The sequence below is a fragment of the Glycine soja genome, chromosome 7 (genome assembly GCF_004193775.1).
Source record: "Glycine soja cultivar W05 chromosome 7, ASM419377v2, whole genome shotgun sequence".
NCBI classification, from domain to species: domain Eukaryota; kingdom Viridiplantae; phylum Streptophyta; class Magnoliopsida; order Fabales; family Fabaceae; genus Glycine; species Glycine soja.
In genome coordinates, this window is record NC_041008.1 from 27,466,995 (window position 1) to 27,490,223 (window position 23,229).

Genomic DNA, 23,229 nt, shown 5'->3' on the forward strand with positions numbered 1-23,229 from the left:
TCACAAAATTATACACCCATTGCTATTTGTGAGAAAAATTTTCTTTGTACACTTTCATTCCTATACATGACGAACCCTTTTTTGTATACACATCAGAACCCTTTTTCTTTATGTCACACAGTCTATATACAAACCCTATTCTTGTTCAAAGATTTTTTTGTTTTTCCCAACATACACATGTGGTTCATACAAAAGTTTCTTTATATACACTCATTCCTCACACACACAAGAATTTCTTTCCACACATTATTTACACACACAAGAATCCTTCTATACACATTTTCCTTTTACATACATATATAAAAACATTTTCTTTTTCTTTATATACATAGACATTTTATTCACAACGCTTCTTTCTTTTTATCATGATTTTGGTTCATTTTATTTTTATTTTGGACGACGTTCCTAAATGAAAAATTCTACACGGTTCCGGAATTTCAACAAACACTATTGACAACAACGAAGTAAGCACTAACGCAATAGTCCAAACAAAATATATGCACAAAACAAATGACAATCGCAACAACAAAAAACAAACGTTAGTCCCTCAAGTCATAGAAATAAAATAACATGTAAATGATAAAGGAAGAAACATAAAAAGAACATGAATCTGGGGATCCCACGGTCATGTGGCTCCGCATGACACCGGACTCTTGGGTCACGGTAACAAAAAGTGGGGTGGTCGACAAAAGCAGGGCTTTTGCTCCTACGTATCCTCAATTTGTGATGAGGAAATCAGACCTACGTAGTTCTTAATAACTGTGAGACTAAAAATAGTCTCAGTGTTTTCTTCACCAAAATGCGAACATACTTTAGTAAAGAGGCAAAACTTCCAACTGATCAAAGCAACATATGCTTTTTGGATGAAAAACAATGTGTCTATCGGGGAAGGAGAGTATGCTGATGAAAATTTCTCATAACCGTAAATGAGATTTTGGATGTTAGCATTTTGTTTCTAAATGACCATTAGAGGAAGCACTGGGTTCAACAAAAATAGAAGAAAATCACTCAAAGTGTATCAATCTCACACATGTAAGTGTTTTATCCTAATTCCGAACCATAGATATGTCATGACTTGATTTTGCAAATCATTTCCTATCAAATCAAAGATTACATGCATGATCATGGATCAATAAGACTTTTTTCGGGAATGGTTTTTAGGTGGGGAACTTGGCTTTGAGTGTTTTTGCCTTTTCCTTTTCTGTTTTTGTTTAGTGCGGGGCGAGAAAGTCGCTAGCGCACAGGATTTTGGTTGGCAATCAAAGGGAGAGGACCACTTTAGGTCGTGGTTTCCTTTTTTCTTGTTTACTTGGTGACAATTCTGTATTGTTCAGATATTGTCTGGTCCAAAGACCTTTTTGCATATTTCTTCTATTTTCTTTGATTGGGAACTTTCTTTCCCTTTTTTTTTCTCCCACTCTTTGATTGGGAATCTTTCTCTTTTTTTCTTTTTTTTGTTGTTTTCCGTGGGCAAGGATTGACATTCTCACCCTGGGTCAATGTTTATGATAAGTTGGGATTTTGACTCAAGGCTCGTAGAACGGGTGGTCATGATATATGTCAGGGTTTGGCCAGCGGTTCAGGGATAAAGGGGACGTCCTACATTATTTCCATGATACACATGCAACAATGATGATTAGGAATTTTTATGCAAAACTAGTCATGCATGCACCCATGTGGACACTGAAGCATCAAGTTTTTATGGTCATGTGACACTAGGGCTCAGGATTCATTTTCCCTATTTTAAGTCAACCCAGTGTTTCCAAAATATGTTCTTTTATCAAATCATGCATTCATCCAAGCCCATTTTGGGTGTTCGGGAAAATTTTCACAGCATTCACCCTTCAGGTGTATACACATTTTTTTCAAAAACTGGTTAAGACCAGCCAAATTTTCAAAGAAAAGTTGGAAATTATCTCTTTTCACAAGCATGTTATTTTTTAGCTAGACAACCTTTATTATTTTTTATTTTCTATTTTTTTCTTCCTTCTTATTCTTTTCTTGCTCGCTCTCTTTTTGCTCTCTGTTTTCTTTTCATGAGGTATTTTGCTACCTAAACATACGTATATTTTTGTGAGGTATTTTGCTATATACATGCGTGTCCAAGGTATCTTGCTACCTAAACATACATATATATGTTTTGTGAGATATTTTTGCTATATACATGCATATCCAAGGTATCTTGCTACCTAAACATACATATATATATTTTGTGAAGTATTTTTCCTACATACATGCATATCCAAGGTATCTTTCTACCTAAACATACATATATATTTTGTGAAGTATTTTTTGCTACATACATGCATATCCAAGGTATCTTTCTACCTAAACATACATATATATATTTTGTGAAGTATTTTTTTGCTACATACATGCATATCTAAGGTATTTTCACTACCTAAACACACATACATATATTTTGTGAGGTATGACTACCCTCCGAGCTTGTGCTTGTTTTATTTAAATTCCTAGGATCATGAGCAACTAGGTGTGTCCTACAATGACTTGAGAAACAAAGGTGATCAAACAACAAGCAGAAATTTAAAGGGTACTAGGTTACCTCCTAGTAGCGCTTCTTTAACGTCTTGAGCTGGACGCCTTATGACTTGTCGGTCACGGACCTAGTACTTTGCTTACCTTTGGCTTTGGACTTGGTCGCCTATTGGTCAACCATGTGTCGTAAGCAACGCTCTAACCTTTTTGTGGATGAGCTGAGGTGAACTCTAGAGGTGATGGCAATGCGTTTGTTGCCCGCTGCCGGCCATCCCTAGGCTGCTATGGTGTCTCGCCCTGTGCCTGCCTGAGGGCGCAGTACTTCTTGATGAAAGCTCGATTAGTAGGGGGCCTGATGACCTTGCTGGGGGTGACAGGAACTTCGTAGAACTGACAGAGGCCCGTAATTAGAGCTTGGCAACTCCAAGGCCCTGTTGGACTTCTTCGGGTCCACTGGGTGTCTTGTGGGCGCGATCCTGCAAACAATAGATGACATCAGAAATCAATTGAATCACATGCATACTTACGTATGTCACGATGGCATGACCTCGCTGGGGGGACGGGCACCCTGTAGGACTACGGAGGCCCATAACCAGAGCTGGAAACCTCAGGGCCCTGTTGGACTTCTTCGGGTCCACTGGGCGTCTTGTGGGCGCTATCCCTGCAAACAATAGATTACATCAGAAATCATTTGAGCCATGTGCATACTTACCTATGTCATGACGGCACAGACCAACTGATACATCTGCAGGGGGAGGTTGGCATTGTGGTCGCTGGGCAGAATGTTGCTAAATAGCAATGTCATCCATATCCATGTAAGAGTGGTCATGTTGGTGCGCATGATCCGCACTCGTCTTTTTGCAGCGATACGGGTGAAATCTTGCCACGGTATGCATAGTAGATGCGTGATAGCCTCCCTCTCTGGATGTGCTTGCACAGTTGGTCGCCCTCCAATATCAGGGGGTGGCCCAGGAACTGATAAAAGGAAACTACTGGCCCCTTAACCGTGAGCGCAAGTCTCGGTTAAGCATCTAAGGGCAAATGACCTTATATTCTCTTAAGGTGTGGATATGGAGAACATTGAAAATGAGGATGCGTAGCCCTCTAAAGGCGAGGGCGTGCAGCCCTCTGCAGGCGAGGATGTGCAATCCTCTTATGGCAAGGACATATAGTCCTCTAAAGGTGATAGGTGCTAGTACCCAAGGGTCCACCTTTATGAGAAAGCAAGAGATCGACTCATCAAGAGGGCCGGTCATCCAAAAAGATTGGACACGAGATGTAGGAAATCTATGCAGTTAACATGATTTTTAGGGATGCAGACGCATGCAACCTTTGTCGTGAAATTTGGTAATGCTGACCTCATATGATACAATGCAATGCAATGGAAAGTTGTACAATGTTCATGACATTATTTCCCTATTTTGTGATTTTGATTTTGATTTAATTTTTTGGAAAACACAGATTGACTGTCCTTTTGAAAAAGGTGATAATTCATGCAACCTTATCTTATCTTTTGCAAATCTCTCCGGGAACTCCCTCAAAGTGTATGTTTTGTTTGATTTAGTCACTTGACCATTTTGGAGTGACGACAATGGAGCCGTTAGACGTTTAATCAATCTATTGAAATTCCAGGGTCTGTCTCCCCCTTTTTTTTCTTTGTTTAAAAACATCGACGGGTGAGAAATTTTGATCTGCCCCTATGTTCACTTGAGGCTCATGCACGATGCCCCTCATTGCCCCAGTGTAAGGCTTTGAGGTACCAATTGTTATCTTTCGTCATGACCTTGTAGCAAGGAATCTATTGGGTGAGAACTTCTAATCTGCCCCTAGGTTCGCTTGAGGTTTTTGCATGGTGCCTTTCATTGCCCCAGTTTAAGGCTTTGAGGTACAATCGTTGTCTTTCGTCATGACCTTGTAGCAAGGAACCTATTCAAATGTTTTATGAATGGCCATCAAAGGTGACTTGGAAGCATGAATTTAAAGAGAGTTTTCATTGCCCAAACAGTTTTATCCTCTCAAAAGATTAAGAGTTTTTCTGAACTGAAATGTCTTATCCTCTCAAAAAGATTCCTTGGTCAACCACTTGCATATTCAGTAAGGAATTTTGATTGATCTTCATTGTACAATCTATCTCTTTTAAGAGAGATTTCTTCTTCTCTTCTTCTTATTTCTGAAAAGGGATTAAGAGACCGTGGGTCTCTTGTTGTAGAGGATTCTTGAACACAAGGGAAGGGTTGTCCCTGTGTGGTTCAGACTTTGTAAAAAGAGTTTTACAAAGAGAATGGGAAATCTCAAGTGGGTTGCTTGAGGACTGGACGTAGGCACGGGAAGTGGCCGAACCAGTATAAATCAAGTTTGCATTCCTCTCTTCCCTTAAACTTCTTTTATTTATTGCTATTTACATTTTGCTTTAAAGAAGTTTATTTTGAATCGTCTTTTGAGTAATTCATGTTAAGGGTGCATTGTTAATCCGAAAAGAGAGAGTGAAAATTTAATTGGGGAATAGTCTTCGGATCTTAATTCAACCCCCCTTTTTCTTAAGGTAACTGAGGTCATTTGTCCAACATCCTATTCTTGATAACTCACTTCTCTCTAAAAAGACAAACTTTCTGGAATGATAAAATGAGGTCACATGAACGTCTTGAAAACACAGTCAATCAAATGCTTTTTTTTTTCTTTTTGAACTCTTTTTTTTTAATTTTTTTTTGAAACTTATTTGTTTTGAACTTTACTCGTTGTTTTACGGCACCCCCACCAACGTGCAAGACGAGTAATCTCTGATTGAACGGTCTTGGAAGTCCAAACTCAGGAGCACAGGTCGCTTGAGCAAACAGACCAATGGCTTGCCCCCACATTCCGGTGAGAGTTGAATAAGCAAAGATGCATTTGTGAGAGGATGAGGGACAAAGATATCAACTTTATCCATTTCATTTAACATTGTAACTGTGGTTTACAATAATGGTACAAACTTGAAAATCATGATGAGTCATTAGAGACATCTAACAACAGCTTTCAAAATTTCCCCATGTGTGGCATCTCTTGTCAATGTCAGGATTTACACGCAATTCTCCTCAAATTTCAGCCAGCCCGCATCAATTAGACCTTGCACCTTACGCTTCAGAGCCCTACAATGCTCAATGGAACGCCCCGGGGCTTCTCCGTGACAAGCACACGTTGCGTTCGAGTCATATTCTTGGAGAAATGGAGGTTGATGAACCTTGGCTAGGGTTATGGCTACCATTGAATTATCAAGTAGATATGGGAGCAAGTCAGCATAGGACACTGGAATTGGGGTGAATTCTACAGGCTTTCTCGCTGCAAAATTCATTTCTTGGTTGGTGTTTTTGGTTTGTGCTAAAGGTGGTGTTCCTCATTGGAAGTGCGGTAGACAAACTTTGTGGTTGATTTAGGGATTGCCTTTGTGGATAACTGGGCAGTGGGTAAGGAGAAGGTTTGTTATTGGCTGAGTAATGACATTGTTGGGTTGGTGGGAAACTTGGCTGTATAGGAATGGCAGTCACAGCATGGGCTTCTCCCTCGTTCTCACCCTCTTCATTTGCCCCAGTTTTTTTTTTTTTTTTTTTTTTTTTTTTTTTTTTTTTTGCATTTATCAAAGCTTGACGATCAAATTTGCCTCTTTTTAGACCCACTTTGATCCTTTCGTTGGTAAAGACTATATCCGCGAAGCTTGAAGGCGTGTAACCCACCATTTTCATAGTAGAATACTGGTAATGTGTCTACTATCATTGTCATCATTTTTTTTCCGTCATTGAGGTGCCACTTGAGCTGCCAGGTCTCTCCACCTTTGGGCATATTCTTTTGAAAGATTCGTGCCCCCCTTTTGCACATGTCCTATAGTTGCATCCTATCCGAAGACATTATACTGGCACTGCCTAACGAAGGCAACCACTAGGTCCTTCCAAGAATGGACTCGGGAAGGTTCCAAGTTAGTGTACCAGGTAACAGCTACCCCAGTAAGACTTTCTTGGAAGGCATGTATCAGCAATTCCTCATCTTTTGTGTATGCCTCCATCTTCCGATAATACATCTTTAGATGGTTCTTGGGGCAAGTAGTCCCCTTGTACTTGTCAAAGTCCAGCACCTTGAACTTGGGAGGGGTGATGATATTGGGTTCTAGGAACAACTCTTTTAGGTTAGCAAAGGCATAATCTTCACCTCCTTCAATGGCCCTGAGCCTTTCCTCTAAATGATCCAACTTTTCCATTTCTGCCATAGCATGAGGGCTTTTACTTGTTCTAGAATGCAAGAGGTGTAGCTGGGGGTGATACTGAGGGCCCTCCGAAGTGTTTTCAAGGGGTATACCACCAACTGCTTGCCCTTCAGTGGCATATCTGAGGCAAGGCTCGAAGTCGGCTAGATTGTGGTGGGGAATTTCATGTGTCTCCCCCACGGTTTAAGATACATGTGCATGATCAGTTTGGGGTTGTTGGCTCTCAATGGGTATAGGAGTGGAGTTATTGACATTCTTATTGGGAGTGTACGCCACATTGGGTGGCGTATAGTTGAGAGGCAAGCCATATGGCGGGAAGGCGTGCTCGTTTTGATTTTGCACATCATGGAGGCCGTCCCTACTTCCCAAATCTTTGCCTACCATATCTGAGGTTGGATGATTCATTTGGTTGATGCCGGATGGGGACGTCGAGTTTACCTTAGCAACAACGTTGGTAGCGGCAATTGCAACTGCATTGGCTTCCATTATCTTCTTCACGCTCATCATGGCCTCCATCATTGCGGCCATTTGCTCTTTCATGGCCTCCATGTCGGCCTCCATCTACTCTTGTACCTCCTCCGCTTTACCCATTACTCTAGCTCTAGCACGGGTTCGGTAAGGGCACCGTAAAGCATGTTTTTTTTTCTTTTTTATAACAATGATTAAGTTCTTTTTTTTATTTTATTTTTCAAGGAAAGAATGTAATGAGAAATGCAACCAATGAAAAGTATGGATGTACACGAATGATGCATAGTTGAAGTATTGCGAATTTTTACATAGGATATGGGGTTGAATCAATTTAGATTTTCAACATGGTCCATGACATCTCCGTCAAGGTGAAACTGGAAGTAACAGGGACATCGTCAGCCCTAAATGTGTTTGGCAGTAGACGAAGCAGCGATGTAACACGATCCATCTTTTGCCCCAGTTTTTTGCAAGATGGTTACTTCCGTACTTCAACTTGACTCGATGAACCTTTTCGTAAAAGCACGAGCTTGGTTCAACCCCATAACCCAGGGAATGGCAATTTTGATCGCCAATACTTCAACAACATTTCATAGGGATGAAAGACTCGGGAATACGCATGCTATGCATGGAAAATGTAATTATGAGATTGAGATGTCCAAAGAAGCATCCTTTCTTAGTTAACCATGTTCAATCATTTTGTTTTTAAGTGAAATGGGTTTATGATACCAACATGGTTGGCTCATGGTACCGAATATATGCAACTAAGAATGCAGCGTGAATTTTCGCGCTTTCTTTTTTGTTTTTGTCTTGCAGAGGAAAACGCAAGGGTCACGCATGAGCAAACATGAAAACAATTGGTATGCAATTTGTAGATCAAAAAGTTTGTTGAATGCATATGCATGATGATGCAATGACCCATGCAAAATGTAAGGTTGGAATGTGATAACGGACAAATGCAGGAACGATATGTTCATTATGATGCTGAAGAGATGTTTATGCAATGTGTGATATGAAATGCATTTACAGACACGAGAGCTCGGAAAATCATCTCTCCTTACTTGCGCATTTGGGGGCGCAGTGCCCCATGTGTGCAGTTAAGAAGATGATATGGATCTTCCGACTTCCCACGACAAAAGATGAGACCCACATACAACGCATGTGTGACGACATGATGCAGATGTGCAAAAGCGCAACAGGGGGATTTACACAGCATGGAAATATCCTCAAATAATCATACAACAAAGGAGTACATGACCTTTAGGTTATATGCATGACAGTGTTTAAAATGGCACGCAGCGTGTTTGCTCCATGCCCCTATTTTAGGGACCTATAGGATAATATCTAGGGGTCTCTAATAACTACTCGCAACGATTCATAGCTCACACGGCTGTTTTCTAGAGGTATCATCACTCAAGATAATAATATTGTGGCGGTATGGAATACCAGCAACAACATATTATAAAGAGAGAAAGCTCTAGACGAGGTTTCACTATTATCAAGCAAGTCGGAGACCTAGCATGATCATAGATTCACCTCCACTCCTTAGATTCCCATGAACCTGGGTATAGGGCCCCTTTTTTACTCAAACCTGTGGGTGCTTAGAATGCAGTGTAAAAATGTGAAAAGACAGCAGTTATTACATTTTACACAGTTCAACAAATGCACACACAAAGTTTCACAATTCCACAATTCTTTAAAATAGGCCTAACTCACAAAAAACAGTCCCTAGTGGAGTCGCCAACTGTCGTAACATGCCCTTTTGCGGGCGAGCAAGGTGAGGCTCACGGGTGCGCTTTCCAAAGGAGGAAAGATGCGCGGAGTCGCCACCAACGTTTATTTGTGTAAAACGTCGGAAAAACCGAAGGAAACCGTTCAAAACGAAAATTCTAACTTCGGGAGTTGTGTTTACGTTTGAGGAAGGTATTAGCACCTCTCACGTTTGTCTCAAAGGACAACAACCTCATTTTTTAGCATTGTGGAAATTGTGTTACTTTACTTTTATTTCTTTTTTATTTATTTTTTGAGGTCGACAAAAGCGGGGCTTTTGCTCCTACTTACCCTCCATTGAAGAGGAAGTCAGACCTACGTAGTTCTTTCTTAAGAGTGAATCAAGCGATTCTTTTTATTTGAAAGGTGATCATTTTAAGGCGTTGGACCTTAAAAATGATCCATTTACTTGATGAGGAAAAACTGAGATGATAAACTTTCAAACCATTTTTAGTGACTTTTTGTGGACGAGCATGACTAGGCGAGTTGATTTTAGCCTTAGTTTCACTTTAGTTATTAGTCAATTCGATTAAGAATGAGAAATCCCAAAGAGAAAACGTCCGACTGATCTTTTGCTTAATTTTACCAAAAGGTATCTTTTTATTATTATATTATTATTTTACCTCTTTTTTGATTTCAAACGTGGTTACGGCACGACCGAACGGTCAGAATTCATTTTAACAGAAATTAACGAATATTACAAATCAAATGATCGGTGGAAATTTATTTTATTTTCTTGATTAGGCGAGAGATTACTTAAATAAATGACTGAAGCACGTCAAAAGGGGGTATGGAAAGTAAACAAAAACGAGAATAAAAGTACATGAAACAAATGGGGACCACCACGGGCACATAGAATGAATTGAAAAGCTTGATTTGGAGTACTTACCAGTTGAAGACCGAAGAAAACGAAGAACGAACGATGAATGTCAAAGAACGGTTGAAAATCTTTGCGTAATTACCCACGGAAACGTTATGGAAGCGCCTCGGCTTGGATTTTCTTCACGGAAACAATTTTCCTCAGCAAATTTAAGAGAATACGAAGTACCAAGAAGGCTGAACCCTTTCCTCCTCACTCCTCCCCCTATTTATAGCAAAATAGGGGAGGAGCTTGCCACCCAGCTCGCCCAGGCGAGCAAGGTTGCTTCCTCCAGAAGCAACAGCCTTTTGGAGGAAGAATCTGGAAGGCCCAAGTGGGCCTGATTGCTATTTGTACCCCCCTTTTTACTAAATGCACCCCCTTCTATTTTTTTGGCGATTCTTTTTCCGCAATGTTACGAAACTTTACGAATTTCGTAACGATACTTATTTTCTTTCCGTAAGGTTACGAATCCTTACGGATAATGTATTTACTCTTTTTTAGCTTTCGAAGAAGTTACGGAAACTCACGGATTGCACAACAACACCTCCTTTTGGTTTCCGCCACATTACCGAATTTCACGGATCGCGTAACCCTGCTTCCTTTTGACTTCCGGCGCGTCTCGAGACTTACATATTGTGCAACAAAGGGTGCCAAGTATCTTGAAACAGCCAATCAAAGGTTGCATGTCATCAAGTAAAAATCCCCGGACGAAATTAGGGTATGACACCCTCCATTGTCAAACCGCCTAGATAGGTTGCCTTTTACCAATTAGTTTTTACCTTATCTTTCACACCTCTTTTAGTGTTTATTTTGGCTAGTTTTAACCATAATTTCTTTTACCTTTTGTTTTCAAACCCCCAACAAGAAAGAACCATAACTTAGGAACCAACATGAGTCTTCATTCTTCATCTAGTGTTAATGGTGAGGGTTCTACTCCTAAGGACCCTTGTATAAGATATCAGATGAGTTGAGATCCCTTAAGTTGTGGAAAGAAAAAGGTAAAAAAAGAGTGGAAGAAATAAGTCAAGATGAAAGAGAGAAAATAAGAGAGGAAGAAAGAAGAAAAATAATGAAAGAAATGAAAAGAGAAAAACATGCGTCCTATAGTAGTCATTACTCTTGCAAGAGTTTAAGTGAAGAACTTAGCGATTATTATAGAGGGCGCCATAGTTCACACACTAAACATCACTCCCAAAGAAGAGAAAAGGATAGAAGGCCTCAAGAGGTTAACATTAGCCTCCCATATTTCCATGGAAAAGATAATGTTGAGGCCTACTTAGATTGGGAAATGAAGGTTGAACAACTCTTTGCTTGTCATCATATTAGGGAAGAGAGAAAAGTTCCATTGGCTACCCTTAGCTTTCAAGGGTGTCATACCCTAATTTCGTCCGGGGATTATTATTTGATGATATACAACCTTTGATTGGCCGCTTCAACATACTTGGCACCCTTTGTTGCACAATATGTGAAGTCCCGAGGCGTGCCAAAAATCAAAAGGAAGCGGGATTACGCGATCCGTAAAAATTCCGTAATGTGACGGAAATCGAAAGGAGGTGTTTTTCGCAATCCGTGAGTTTTCGTAACTTCCTCGAAAGCTAAAAAAGAGTAAATATATAATCCGTAAGGATTCATAACTTTGCGGAAGGAAAATAAGTATCGTTACGAAATTCGTAAAGTTTCGTAACGTTACGGAAAAAGAATTACCAAAAAAAGGTAAAGGGGGGTGCATTTAGTAAAAAAGGGGGTACAAATAGCAATCAGACCCACTTGGGCCTTCCAGATTCTTCCTCCAGAAGGCTGTTGCTTCTGGAGGAAGCAACCTTGCTCGCCTGGGCGAGCTGGGTGGCAAGCTCTTCCCCTGTTTTGCTATAAATAGGGGGAGGAGTGAAGGGAGAAGGGGTTCAGCCTTCTTGGTACTTCGTATTCTCTTAAATTTGCTGAGGAAAATTGTTTCCGTGAAGAAAGTCCGAGCCGAGGCGCTTCTGTAATGTTTCCGTAACGTTTCCGTGAGTAATTACGCGAAGATTCTCGACCATTCTTCAACATTCATCGTTCGTTCTTCGTTTTCTTCAGTCTTCAACGGGTAAGTACCTCAAACCGAGCTTTTCAATTCATTCTATGTACCCGTGGTGGTCCACCTTTTGTTTCATGTATTTTTATTCTTGTTTTCATTCACTTTCCGTACCCCCTTTTGACGTGCTTCAGTCATTTATTTAAGTCATTTCGCGCCTAATCTAAAAATAAAATAAATTTCCACCGTTAATTTCGGTTAAAATGAATTCTGACCGTTCGGTCGTGCCGTAACCACGTTGGAAATCAAAAAAGAGGTAAAATAATAATATAATAATCAAAAAATATCTTTTAGTAAAATGAAGCACAAAAAATCAATTGGACGTTTTCTCTTTAGGATTTCTCATTCTTAATTGAATTGACTAAAAACTAAAGTGAAACTAAGGCTAAAATCAACTCGCCTAGTCAAGCTCGTCCACCAAAAAATCACTAAAAAATGATTTGAAAGTTTTATCTCAGTTTTTTCTTACCAAGTTAAATGGATCATTTTTAAAGGCCCAACACCTTTAAGTGATCACCTTTCAAGTAAAAGAATCGCTTGATTCACCTTTAAGGAAAGAACTACGTAGGTCTAATTTCCTCTTTGATGGAGGGTACGTAGGAGCAAAAGCCCTGCTTTTGTCGACCTCAAAAAATAAAAAGAAATAAAAGTTAAGGTAACACAATTTCCACAATTCTAGAAAATAGGTTGTTGTCCTTTGAGACAAACGTGAGAGGTGCTAATACCTTCCTCAAACGTAAATATAACTCCCGAACATAGAATTTTTATTTTGACCGGTTTCCTTCGGTTTTTTCGACGTTTTCCACAAATAAACGTTGGTGGTGACTCCGCGCATCTTTCCTCCTTTGGAAAGCGCACCCGTGACCCTCGCCTCGCATGCCCGCGAAAGGGCACGGTGCGATAGTTGGCGACTCCACTGGGGACTATTTTTGTGAGTTAGACCTATTTTAAGGAATTGTGGATTTGTGAAACTTTGTGTGTGCATTTGTTGAACTGTGTAAAATGTAAATAACTGTTGTCTATTTTGCATTCTTTACACTGCATTCTAAGCACCCACGGGTTTGAGTAAAAAGGGGCCCTACACCCGGGTTCATGGGAACTTAAGGAGTGGAGGTGAATCTATCATCATGCTAGGTCTCCAACTTGCTTGATAATAGTGAAACCTCGTCTAGAGCTTTCTCTCTTTATAATGTGTTGTCGCTGGTATTCCATACTGCCACAATATTATTATCTTGAGTGATGATACCTCTAGAAAACAGCCGTGTGAGTTATGAATTGTTGGGAGTAGTTATTAGAGACCCCTAGATATTGTCCTATAGGTCCCTAAAATAGGGGCATGGAGCAAACACGCTGCACGCCATTTTTAACACTGTCATGCATGTAGTTCTAAATGTCATGTACGCCTTTGTTTGTAATTATTTGTTGATATTGTCGTACTATGTGCATCCCCGTGTTATGCTTTTGCGCGTCTGCGTCATGTCGTCACGCACGCGTTGTATGTTGATCTCGTCTTTTGTCGTGGGAAGTCGGAAGATCCATATCGTCTTCTTAATTGCACACATGGGCACTGCGCCCCCAAATGCGCAAGTAAGGAGAGATGATTTTCCAGGCTCTCGTGTCCGTAAATGCATTCATATCATGCATCTATTCGGCATCATAATGAACATATCGTTCCTGCATTTGTCCATTATCACATTCAAGCCTCACATTTTGCATAAGTCATTACATCATCATGCATATGCATTCAACATACTTTTTGTTCTACATGTTTGCTCATACATGATCCTTGTGCCTTCCTCTACAAAACAAAAACAAAAAAAGGGAAGCATGAAAATTCATGATGCATTCTTAGTTGCATGTGTTAGGTACCATGAGCCAACCATGTTGGGATCATAAACCCATTTTTAAAATTAAAAAAAAAAACACAAACAACAAAACAAAATGATTGAGCATGATACCTAATGCGTGGTTAACTAAAGGATGTCTCTTCGGGCATCTCAATCTCATAATTACATTTTCCATACATAGCATGTGTATTCCCAAATCTTTCATCCCTATGAAATGTTGTTGAAGTATTGGCGATCAAAATTATCATTCCCTGGGTTATGGGGTTGAACCAAGCTTGTGCTTTTACGAAAAAGTTCATCAAGTCAAGTTGAAGCATGGAAGAAACCATCTTGCAAAAAAAATTGGGGCAAAAGATGGATCGGGTTACATCGCTGCTTCGTCTACTGCCAAACACATTTAGGACTGTTAATGTCCTTGTTACTTCCAGTTTCACCTTGACAAAGATGTCATGGACCATGTTGAAAATCTAAATTGATTCAACCCCATATCCTGCGTAAAGATTCGCAATACTTCAACTGTGCATCATTCGCATACATCCATGTTGTTCATTGGATTCTTTCCTTGAAATAGAACTTAATCATTGTTATAAAAAAGAAAAGAACACGCTTTATGGGGCCTTTACCAAACCCGTGCTAGAACTAGAGTAATGGGTGAAGTAGAGGAGGTGCAAGAGCAGATGAAGGCCAACATGGAGGCCATGAAAGAGCAAATGGCCACAATGATGAAGGCCATGATGAGCATGAAGGAGATAATGGAAGCCAATGCGGTTGTAGTTGCCGCTACCAGCACTGTTGCTAAGGTAAAACCGATGCCCCCATCTGGCCTCAACCAAATGAATCATCCAACCTCAGCTATGGTAGGCAAAGATTTGGGAAGCACGGGTGGCCCCCATTATGCGCAAAGTCAAAACAAGCATGCCTTCCCACCATATGGCTTGTCTCCCAACTATACACCACCCAATGTAGCGTACACTCCCAGTGAGAATGTCAACAACTCCACTCCCATACTCATTGAGTGCCAACAACCCCAAACTGATCATGCATATGTCTCTTAAACCGTGGGGGAGACACATGAAATTCCCCACCACAATCTAGCCGAATTCAAGCCTTGCCTCGGATATGCCACTGAAGGGCAAGCAGTTGGTGGTATACCCCTACAAAACCCTTTGGAGGGCCCTCAGTATCACCCACAACTACACCTCTTGCATTCCACAACAAGTAAAAACCCTCATGCTATGGCAGAAATGGGAAAGTTGGATCATCTAGAGGAAAGGCTCAGGGCCATTGAAGGAGGTGAAGATTATGCCTTTGCTAACCTAGAAGAGTTGTTCGTAGTACCCAATATCATCACCCCTCCCAAGTTCAAGGTGCTGGACTTTGACAAGTACAAGGGGACTACTTGCCCCAAGAACCATCTAAAGATGTATTGTTGGAAGATGGGGGCATACACCAAAGATGAGGAATTGTTGATACATTCCTTCCAAGAAAGTCTTACTAGGGTAGTTGTTACCTGGTACACTAACTTGGAAGCTTCCCGAATCCATTCCTGGGAGGACCTAATGGTTGACTTCGTTAGGCAGTGTCGGTATAATGGCTTCGGATAGGATGCAACTACAAAACATGTGCAAAAAAGGGGGCATGGATCTTTCAAAGAATACGCCCAAAGGTGGAGAACCTGGCAGCTCAAGTGGCACCTCAATGACGAAAAAATGATAGTAGACACATTACCAGTATTCTACTATGAAAATATGGTGGGCTATACATCTTCAAGCTTTGATGATGTTGGTCTTCACCGACGAAAGGATCAAAGTAGGTCTAAAAAGAGGCAAATCTGATCATCATGCTTTGATACATGCCAAAAAAACTAGGGCAAATGAAGAGGGTGAGAATGAGGGAGAAGCCCATGCTGTGGCTGACATTCCTATACAGCCAAGTTTCCCACCAACCTAACACTGTCATTACTCAGCCAATAACAACCCTTTTCATTACACACCACCCAGTCATCCACAAAGGCCATCCCTAAAATCAACCACAAAGCCTACCTACCGCACTTCCAATGACGAACATCACCTTCAGCACAATCCAAAAACACCAACCAAGAAATGAATTTTGCAGCGAGAAAGCCTGTAGAATTCACCCCAATTCCGGTGTCCTATGCTGACTTGCTCCCATATCTACTTGATAATTCAATGGTAGCCATAACCCCAACCAAGGTTCATCAACCTCCATTTCTCCGAGAATACGACTCGAACGCAACGTGTGCTTGTCATGGAAAAGCCCTGGGGCATTCCATTGAGCATTGTAGGGGCCTGAAGCGTAAGGTGCAAGGTCTAATTGATGCAGGCTGGCTGAAATTTGAGGAGAATCGCGTGTAAATCCTGACATTGACAAGAGATGCCACACATGGGGCAATTTTGAAAGTTGTTGTTAGATGTCTCTAATGACTCATTAGGATTTTCAACTTTCACCGGAATTGGGTGCAAGCCATTGGTCTATTTGCTCAAGCGACCTGTGCTCCTGAGTTTGGACTTCCAAGACCATTCAATCAGAGATTACGCGTCTTGCACGTTGGTGGGGGTGCCGTAAAACAACGAGTAAAGTTCAAAACAAATAAGTTTCAAAATAAAAATAAAAAGGGAGTTAAAAAAGAAAAAAAAACATTTGATTGACTGTGTTTTCAAGACGTTCATATGACCTCATTTTATCATTCCAGAAAGTTTGTCTTTTTAGAGAGAAGTGAGTTATCAAGAATAGGATGTTGGACAAATGCCCTCAGTTACCTTAAGAAAGAGGGGGGTTGAATTAAGATACAAAGACTATTCCCCAATTAAACCTTCACTCTCTCTTTTTGGATTAACAATGCACCCCTAACATGAATTACTCAAAAGAAAATTCAAAATAAACTTCTTCAATGAAAAAGATAAATAGCAATAAAAAAAAAGAAGTTTAAGGGAAGAAAGGAATGCAAACTTGATTTATATTGGTTCAGCCACTTCCCGTGCCTACGTCCAGTCCTCAAGCAACCCACTTGAGATTTTCCACTCTCTTTGTAAAATTCCTTCTACAAAGTCCGAACCACACAGGGACAACCCTTCCCTTGTGTTCAAGAATCCTCTACAACAAGAGACCCACGGTCTCTTAAATCCCTTTTCAGAAATAAGAAGAAGAGAAGAAGAGATCTCGCTTAAAAGAGATAGATTGTTCAATGAAGATCAATCAAAATTCCTTATTGAATATGCAAGTGGTTGACCAAGGAATCTTTTTGAGAGGATAAAACATTTCAGTTCAGAAAAATTCTTAATCTTTTGAGAGGATAAAATTTTTGGGCAATGAAAACTCCCTTTAAGTTCGTGTTTCCAAGTCACCTTTGATGGCCATTCATAAACCATTTGAATAGATGTGACTTTTGGGAATTATATGCTGAAAATCCCCTCTGGTAATCGATTACAAGACTTGTGTAATCGATTACAGGCTTTAAAATTTGAATTAAAACGTTCAATAAACTGTGGGTAATCAATTAGCATCCATGCGTAATTAATTACACATTATAAATTTTGAATTCAAATTTCTAGTGACTTGATAAACATTTTCAGCTGCTGGTAATTAATTGCCAGAGAGAAAATCTCAATTTGAAATGATAGAATTCTTTGGTCAAACCTTTTGTTTTTTTCAATTTGGAAACTTCTTCCTAAAGATTCTAGAGATCAACTTGATCATATATCTTGATTTTCTTGGATTCTTGTCATGAATAAAACTTAGAAGCACTTGATCCTTTAGCATCATCAAGACATCAAAACATCTTGCTTCTACATAGGAGTGATGTGCCATCATTTTCTTCTATTTTCTAAACCCTTTTTGCACCATTTTAATTACTGATTGATCTTAATTTTCAATTAATTAGGCAGTGTTATTATTTGGGCCTATTTAGCTAATTTGATGTTTTTAATCTAATTTCAGGAATTGGGCTTAATCCGGATTTTGGTTGTGGACTTGAAGAGGGCAAATAAAGCAGCGCTTACCTTAGTTAATTTCTAATTAGGAAATTTCGCAATTTTATTTTATGTTGTTCAGTGTTTATTTCGTTTTGGGCCAGAGTATTGTAATAGGGCCCAGTGACTTTGAGTGACTCTTTTTAAATAGCAGCCTTGGGATTCGTGCAGGGCATTCTGTTATGCTATTCATTATTCAGAGCTTTTGTTTTAGGGTTTTCGTTTTTCTGCTTAATGCTACTATTCACGTAATGCAATTTTACGTTTTCTGTTTCTAATTACAATTTCGTTCTTGCTTCTTCTTCTACTCTCATTTACGTTTCTGTTTCATCTACAATTCTCTTCATTTACGTTTTTGTTCATTTACTTTTCTGTTCATTTATGTTTCTGCTTCATGTTTCAATTGCGTTTTCTGTTTGAATCCATGGAAGGCTAGATTTTCTGGTGTTGTTTCCTTTTGAGGACGAAGCCCAACTCTCTTTGAGGTTTCGCTTGTAATGTGGTTTCCTGGCAGTTTTCCCTTCACCAGTTATCCCAAATTCGTGAATATTAATCAGTGCACGCTTCGTGTTCGATTAATTGCCTCTGAGCCTAACTTGCGTTCATGCTTAATGGACGAAGGGCTAACTGGTGTATGTGGTGCCTAATCACGTATTGAAAACCCTAAGTTGACTTTCGCTTAGTAAATTGAAATAGGGTTGGATTAAGTGGTTGACTGTTAGGGACAAATTCTCCATAACCCAGGATAAGAGAATGGCTTCTGACTCAGAGGAAACAACCCATTTTTAACATTAGTAGTTTCGTATTCCAGTTTACTTGTTCTGCTCTTTAATCACAAAACAAACAACCCCCCCCCAATCGTTACTGTTACTGCAAGTATATTATGAACATTTGGTTTGTCACTGCTCGTTGGGAAACGACCTAGGATCACTTCCTAGTTACTGCATTTTCATGTTTATTTGATTCGGGTACGGCCTCGATCAAATTTGGCACCGTTGCCAGGGAGCAGTATCCAAAGGTTCATAATAGCTAGCTAGTGCTGTGTGTTTAATCCTTTCGTGTTTTATGTTTAAATTGTTAGTATTGTGTTAGTATGTGTGTTAGTGTTGTTTAGTGTCCTGGTATTTTGTTTAATGTGTGTTCTGTTTCAGTTTTCCCATTAAGCGTTTCCCTTGTTTCAGTCTTGGGTGTTTTGCTGTGAAGATTGTGCTTGCGGCAAAACAGAGTAGTAGTAGAAATCAATTAGAGACGGAATTTAGCGACCACCCATGCTGAATTATTTGAGATTTTTTGTTTTAGTAGCTAGGGTTGTTATTTTTGGCTGAATGTTTTTGCGGTAACTTCTTTTAATCCATATTTTGTGGGAAAAATAGCTAGAGCCTTTAGTTTGGTCAGATTTGAAAGTTCCAAAAAACTAGCAAATTTTGTGTTTGTCAAAACTTCAAACGGCCATAACTTTTGCTCCGGTTATCAGAATCGCAATTATTATATATGCATTTGGGGTAGAAAAAAATTTCCTACGCCATGTTAGCCGGCCGCGGCTGAGGTCTCCATCGTCCAAAAAAAGCGATTCTGTCAAAAGTTTTTTATTTTTCAAGTTTTATTCACTTATTTTTCTTAACTTACCATTTTTAGCTTTCATAGTTAGACTTTGAATTTTTGTCTGAAATTTTTTGTGCTATCTTCTCATCATTTTATAAGGTTTCTCACAAAATTTCAAGTCATTTGGATTTCATTTGAGGGTAGTTGTAGTTCAAACCTACACCTTTATTTACATGATAAGGCAACTAGTTGTGTGCATGCTGAATGTAGTGTATGACTAGAGGAAATCCATCTGACTTACAACCCTTTGATCCTGAGATAGATAGGACATTTCATAGATTAGTTAGGCATCATTTTATACCTTTTGATCATTCTGAGCATTCCATTACTGGTGAATCTATGCATTCTGTTATTGGTGATTTTGAACATTCTGATCTTGAGCATTATAATTTTGAGCATTCTGATTTTGCACATTCTGAGAACATGGCACAACCTCCACCCCGTGAGAGGACTCTAAGGGAAATGGCTGCACCTGATTTCACCTACGAAAGCTTGTGCATCCAATACCCTGATGAGGATGTCCCATATGTTCTTAAAACTGGATTGATTCATTTGCTTCCAAAGTTTCATGGCCTTGCAGGTGAAGACCCGCACAAACATTTGAAGGAATTTCATATTGTCTGCTCCACCATGAAACCCCCAGATGTCCAGGAGGATCACATATTTCTGAAGGCTTTTCCTCATTCTTTGGAGGGAGTGGCAAAGGACTGGCTGTATTACCTTGCTCTAAGGTCCATCACGAGCTGGGATGACCTTAAGAGAGTATTCTTAGAAAAACATTTCCCTGCTTCCAGGACCACAGCCATCAGGAAAGATATCTTAGGTATTAGACAACTCAGTGGAGAGAGCCTGTATGAGTACTGGGAGCAATTTAAAAAACTATGTGCCAGTTGCCCTCACCATCAGATTTCAGAGCAGCTTCTTCTCCAATATTTTTATGAAGGACTCAGTAATATGGAGAGAAGTATGATAGATGCTGCCAGTGGTGGAGCCCTTGGAGACATGACTCCTGCTGAAGCCAGAAATTTAATTGAGAAGATGGCTTCCAACTCTCAGCAGTTCAGCGCCAGAAATGATGCCATAGTCATTAGAGGAGTGCATGAGGTAGCTACAAACTCAGCTGCATCATCTGAGACTAAGAAGCTTGAAGGCAAACTGGATGCATTGGTTAACTTGGTAACCCAGCTGGCCTTGAATCAGAAATTTGTACCTGTTGCAAGGGTTTGTGGTTTGTGCTCCTCTGCTGACCACCATACATACCTTTGCCCTTCCATGCAGCAACCTGGAGCAATCGAGCAGCCTGAAGCTTATGTTGCAAATATTTACAATAGACCTCCTCAACCTCAGCAGCAAAATCAACCACAGTAGAATAATTATGACCTCTCCAGCAACAGATACAACCCTGGATGGAGGAATCACCCTAATCTCAGATGGTCCAGCCCTCAGCAACAACAACAGCAGCCTGCTCCTTCCTTCCAAAATGCTGCTGGCCCAAGCAGACCATACATTCCTCCACCAATCCAACAACAGCAACAACCCCAGAAACAGCCAACAGTTGAGGGCCCTCCACAACCTTCCCTCGAAGAAATTGTGAGGCAAATGACTATGCAGAACATGCAGTTTCAGCAAGAGACCAGAGCCTCCATTCAGAGCTTAACCAATCAGATGGGACAATTGGCTACCCAATTGAATCAACAACAGTCCCAGAATTCTGACAAGCTGCCTTCTCAAGCTGTCCAAAATCCCAAAAATGTTAGTGCCATTTCATTGAGGTCGGGAAAGCAGTGTCAAGGACCTCAACCCGTAGCACCTTCCTCATCTGCAAATGAACCTGCCAAACTTCACTCTACTCCAGAAAAAGGTGATGACAAAAATTTACCTAACAAATTCTGTGCAGGTCAATCTTCTTCCACAGGTAATTCTGATTTGCAGAAGCAGCACATTCCCCCTCTTCCATTCCCTCCAAGAGCAGTTTCCAACAAAAAATGGAAGAGGCAGAGAAAGAGATCTTGGAAACGTTTAGAAAAGTAGAGGTAAACATACCTCTGTTGGATGCAATAAAGCAAATTCCAAGATATGCCAAATTCTTGAAGGACTGTGCACTAATAAGCGGAAGCTTAAAGTGAACGGATTAGCATGGGCAGAAATGTGTCCGCATTGATTGGTAAATCTGTTCCTCAAATTCCTGAAAAATGCAAAGATCCAGGTACATTTAGCATACCTTGTATTATAGGGAATAGTAAGTTTGACAATGCCATGCTAGATTTAGGAGCTTCTGTTAGTGTTATGCCTCTGTCTATTTTTAATTCTCTATCTCTAGGTCCCTTGCAGTCAACTGATGTGGTAATTCATTTAGCTAATAGAAGTGTTGCCTACCCTGTTGGTTTCATAGAAGATGTCTTAGTTAGAGTTGGTGAACTGATTTTCCCTGTTGATTTTTATATTTTGAATATGGAAGATGGATTTTCTCAAGGATCAGTTCCCATCATTCTAGGCAGACCCTTTATGAAAACTGCTAGAACTAAGATAGATGTTTATGCAGGCACACTATCCATGGAGTTTGGTGATATAACTGTTCATTTTAATATTCTAGATGCTATGAAATACCCATCTGAAGATCTTTCTGTATTTCGTGCTGAAATAATTGACCATGTTGTTGATGAATACATGACTGATCTTTATTCTAATCTGCATGCCTCTCACTCTTCATGCATTGAGTCTGAAATTGTACTTGATCATATGTCTGAATTTGATGCTGAGAGTGAATCTGAGAGTGATATTGATTGCATGTCTGGTGGTGGTGTTTTACCTCTTGAGATTGATTTTATTGAGTCAGATAGGACTAACCATGTTTCAGGAAGTACACATACCTCTGACTTTCTTTATGATGTAAAGGTTGAGAAACCATCTCCTTCTACCACTGTCTAGCCAACCACACCAGAATTGAAGCCTCTGCCATCAAATTTATAATACGCTTACTTGGATGATAGCAAGAGTTTTCCAGTGATTATATCTGCCTCCCTTGCTGATGAGCAAGAGGAGAAGTTGTTGTCAGTTCTCAAGAAGCATAAGCAGGCTATAGGCTGGACCCTGGCGGACATTCCTGGTATTAGCCCATCCACATGTATGCATCGAATAAATTTAGAGGATGGAGCTAAACCAGTAAGACAGCCACAAAGAAGACTCAACCTGGTGATTCTTGATGTAGTGAAGAAGGAGATAACCAAACTTTTGCAAGCTGGAATCATTTATCCTATCTCCGACAGCCAATGGGTGAGTCCCGTCCAGGTAGTCCCAAAGAAGACCGGCCTCACAGTGATCAAAAATGAGAAGGAGGAGCTGATTCCTGCTCGGGTGCAGAACAATTGGAGAGTCTGCATTGACTATAGGAGGCTGAACCAGGTTACCAAAAAGGACCATTTTCCCCTGCCATTCATTGACCAGATGCTTGAACGCCTGGCAGGTAAATCCCACTACTGTTTCCTTGATGGTTTTTCTGGTTATATGCAAATTACTATTGCTCCTGAGGATCAGGAAAAGACCACATTCACCTGCCCCTTCGGCACTTTTTCCTATAGGAGGATGCCTTTCGGCCTGTGCAATGCCCCTGGTACCTTCCAGCGGTGCATGATTAGTATTTTCAGTGATTTTTTAGAAAATTGCATAGAGGTGTTTATGGATGATTTCACTGTATATGGATCCTCTTTTGATGGTTGTTTGAATAGTTTGGAAAAATTTTTGAATAGATGCATTGAAACTAACCTTGTTCTAAATTTTGAAAAATGTCATTTTATGGTTGAGCAAGGTATAGTTTTAGGCCACATTATTTCCAATAAGGGTATTGAAGTAGATCCTGCAAAAATTTCTGTTATTTCACAATTGCCTTACCCCTCTTG

The 23,229-nt window shown here is 40.1% G+C and overlaps 1 non-coding gene across 1 annotated transcript; it reads right to left on the reverse strand.

The window, feature by feature from the left end:
- Positions 1-20,134: 20,134 nt before the first annotated feature.
- LOC114420818 lies at positions 20,135-20,241 on the reverse strand. The gene has a single exon (XR_003668450.1). It is a non-coding gene; the product is annotated as a small nucleolar RNA R71 (small nucleolar RNA).
- Positions 20,242-23,229: the final 2,988 nt, after the last annotated feature.